The sequence below is a fragment of the Oryzias melastigma genome, linkage group LG24 (genome assembly GCF_002922805.2).
Source record: "Oryzias melastigma strain HK-1 linkage group LG24, ASM292280v2, whole genome shotgun sequence".
Classification (NCBI taxonomy): Eukaryota; Metazoa; Chordata; class Actinopteri; order Beloniformes; family Adrianichthyidae; genus Oryzias; species Oryzias melastigma.
Window position 1 is genome coordinate 670,036 of NC_050535.1, and position 4,390 is coordinate 674,425.

Here is a 4,390-nt window from a genome sequence, read left to right on the forward strand (position 1 = left end):
TTTTGCTCATAAACTTTACAAAAATTTGATTTGATACTGATTTTATTTTCAAACATAAAAAAAATAGTTAGACATAAAAAACAAACCTAAAATAATAAAAAGGTGTGGCTAAAAAAATTAATTAATTCCCAATCTTGCTAAGTTTTATGCACACATTTTACAACTTAAAATAGATAATAATTCATATAAACACAAAATAATTTTAAAAAGCGTCTATGAACCAAGACAACAGGTGTGCTCATGAATTTCTGAGTCATTCTTATGGTTGTTTTTGTGGCAGTAAGGTGATTTTGTAGGTGTTTCCCCAAACCATGCTATAGCTGAAGTAGGAGAGTACAAGCACACAGTATATACAGTACATAATATTGTAAGTGAGAAAACATTTAACCCTAAACTCCTTGAGAAGTTTTATCAACATTTTTAATCTGGGCTTTTGTGTCCAATTCCAAACCGTATGAATTGATTCTTTTTATTCCTTTTTATCTGTGTGTCCTTAATCATCAATTCACCTTTTTGTTTAATCTAGATTTATTGATAACTTGTTTCTATTAAACTATGATTTCAGCTTTGTAGAGTTGGTTTGGATCACATCTAACAAGTTTTTTGGGTTGTGCATAAAAAACAAAAACATCGGTGTCATATGTAAATATAGGACATTTTTCATGGGTAAACTACTTTTCTTTACCTTAAGCTCCCTGCCATTAATCACCAAAAGACCTCGAGAGTTTGTCTTGTACTCCTTTTTTGTCATCTTTTATTAAATACAGATTTTAGCTTATCTGTGCTCCATCATCTGAGTTTTTACAAAATAAAACTACTATCAAAGCCTGAGCTTATGCATTTGTTAAAAAAACATTTACTTATTATGTTGCTTAAAGACGTAAACACAAAAGCTGCAAATTCATTAAATTAAAGTCTTTCCTTTCTAATGAATAAAATAAAAAAGAGATGACGCAATAAATAACGTGTCCACATGGTGGCGCCGTTGACCATAACATTTCCTCCTCAGTCCACACTTTAAATATGAGAAGGCTGCTTTAGAATTAACATTTGGCACCAATGTTAACCTGAATTCCCAGCATCCTTTGCCTTATAATAAAAAGAACATGTTTGTTGTTTGTTAATGATTTTTATGATGATTGTTAATATATAAGCAGAGTAAACATTAAACCGTCTCTTCAGGTTCATTCCGGCCTCATGACTTTTTTTCTGTCCATAGCAGCATGTTTTCACAAAGCAATAATTTCCTGTTTTTCAGGCCTGTCAGTGCCAACCAACAATGACGGGAAGGATCTGGTCTGCTGTCTAGACCGATGTCTGCCACACTTTCAGCGCCGCCGTCTGCTGTCTGCCGTGTTTACACTTTCCTTTAGAGCTGATGCTCCAATTATCCAGGAATCGTCTCTGCAAACTGTCTATACAGACTGAAGCTGGATTTAAAACCAGTTTTGGATTTTCAGGTAATAAACTCAATTTTTTATGTGATGTTTTTGGACCAAAACCTGCTTGAAAGCCTCAGCGATGAGACGCATTTGTCCTTCATGCAGCGATGCTTTATTTTCACTGCAGCCTAACGGCCTCGTTGGTCGTTTATCATCACAGCCTGTACGGCAGAGGTGTCAAACTCAATCACACAAGGGGCCAAAATCCAAAACACACCTGAGGTCAAGATAAACATTTATTGAACTCTAAAACTACATTTTTAAACTATAAAACCGAAACATTTGAACATAAAGATTAACTAGATATACAGCATTACCTGTGATAATGCTAGTGTGAATGCTAAAAGCTGAATTTGGTCATTGAAGATGCTGAAATTGATAGCTAAAAACACTGAAGCTGATAACTGAAAACGCTGAGCTGATAGCTGAAAACACTGAAGCTGATAGCTGAAAACGCTAAAGCTGATAGCTGAAAACGCTAAAGCTGATAGCTGAAAACCCTGAAGCTGATAACTGAAAACGCTAAAGCTGATAGCTGAAAACCCTGAAGCTGATAACTGAAAACGCTAAAGCTGAGAACTGAAAACCCTGAAGCTGATAGCTGAAAACGCTGAAGCTGAGAGCTGAAAAAGCTGAAGCTGATAGCTGAAAATGCTGAAGCTGAGAGCTGAAAAAGCTGAAGCTGATAGCCAGCTATAAGCTAAATGCTAAATTGACCTAAAAAAACCTAAAAAACTTAGGTTAGCCAAAACAGCTAGAGTGTAGCTGAAAAATAGCTAAACTTCAGAATAACATAAAAAACAAAAAAAATAACTAAAAATAACAGAGGGCTGCGCGGTGGCACAGTGGTTAGCGCCCTTGCCTCACAGCGAGAAGGCCCCGGTTCGAATCCCGGCTGGGACCTTTCTGTGTGGAGTTTGCATGTTCTCCCCGTGCATGCGTGGGTTTTCACCGGGGACTCCGGCTTCCTCCCACTGTCCAAAAACATGCTTCATAGGTTCATTGGTGACTCTAAATTGCCCCTAGGTGTGAATGTGAGAGTGAATGTGTGTGATTGAGGCCCTGAGACAGACTGGAGACCTGTCCAGGGTGTACCCCGCCTTCGCCCTTCAGCAACCGGGATAGGCTCCGGCACCCCGCGACCCCGAAAGGGAAGAAGCGGTCAAGAAAATGGATGGATGGAAGTTCAAAACAGCCTAAAAACTTTTAATAAATGACAACATAATCCAAAAAGCTACAAGAATGCCAACTTTTAAAACTTTAAAACTGTAACTTTGTAACATAATTATGAATAATAAAAAGGCCGGAATATTAATCCAGAATAAATCAACTTAAACCTTAAATAACTTTCAATATTTTATTCTCCATAAAAATATATTTAGTCAAAATTATTCAAGTTACAAATGAGCATAAGATAACATCGCGTAATAAATAACCAGAAAATAAAATGATCTGGAGGGCCGGATAGAATCACCTGGAGGGCCGGATCCGGCCCCCGGGTCTCGACTTTGACACACCCTGTTTAGTCTTCATTCATGAAGCAGGAGGCGTGAAGAGGAGGAGCCTGTTTTCAAAGAAAACTGAGCCAATGACCTCTGCTGAAACCTGGAGAACGGCGCTCTCACTGTTGGCTCCATCATTGGATGACTGGATCGTGGGAGAGTCGGGACGTCCCGAGCTACAACGGTGCGGTAGTGACATCTTTTTGTTGTTCTGCAGCCTTAGATTCCACGTCTGTGTTCTGGTTCATTCTTAGAAAGATCAGACAGGAGGATCTGAAACCAAAGCCACATTGAACATTTATTCCACAAAGGTCGGATTTCTGTTGAATTTCACACACAGACCCTCTGATGTTCAGAGAGGAACGTGAGAGACGCTTCTGAGAAGATCTGTGACCACAAATCAGCTCCTCTGGTTTCCCCAGACGCACCCTCAGAGGCCTGCGGTCATTCCGCTTCCCTTTTCTGTGAAACGCTGGAGCCGGGTCGAGCATCAGCTGATAAGATTCTGCTTATTCTGCATCTACTTCTACAAACCTCTTCCTGTCTCAGAAAGAAGGTCAAAGCAGACCTCTTCGCCTCCAGACTGTGAAGACAGAGGAGTCAAAAGGATGAAGCCTGAGGAGGACGGATGACAGAGTCCACAAAGTCTGTTCTCCTCAGACGAGGAGGTCCAGCTCACAAACGGCTCAGTGTGGTCACAGAACGGTGAAGGTTTACAGGTCAGTCTCTGTAATTCATCTCAACACAACTGGAAACACGTTTCACTGCAGAACCACAAAAACAGGAAGACTTTCAGAGTCATAGGGCAGTTTATCCTGAAGGGTGCAGCCAGTATTCACCACCAGAGCAGCATCCCTCCATCCACAGACGGTCCTGATGCTGCAGAAAAACGCGGTCCAGGAAGCGGTTCAGATCCTGATGGACTCAAAACAGAAACTCAAGGGTTTAAGTGAACATAGACGAACCGCTTCACAGTTTGAGGTGCGATCAGAAATCCAAACATCTCCTTCACGTGATTATCTGCTTCGCATGGATCAGAAATCTTAATACATCTAGTGTGACAGAAGGAGGCGGGGCTAAGCAACTGACCCGTTCACAGTTTCAGCAAAACAGATCAATTTAGAGGCAATCTGGTAAAGAAAATGTTTTAACTGTGAAAGATTGAAATCATATATCAGATGATGTCACATTTGGGGAAATTCTTTGATGAATTATAAGATAATGTTTCATTTTTAAACAGTAAAACAATTAAAAGGTCCAAACTTTAAAAACAAATTGCATAAAAATAAGAGATTGAATTTATATAATCCAGTAAATCCATGAAATCTGTGCCAGAAACGGAGCATTAAAGTTTAGAGCGTTTTCAGAAAAACTTTCCTCGTCGTTTCTTGGGACTTTAAGGTAAATTCACAGTTTCTGCAACTTTCCCTTTTTTTTTTTTTTTTT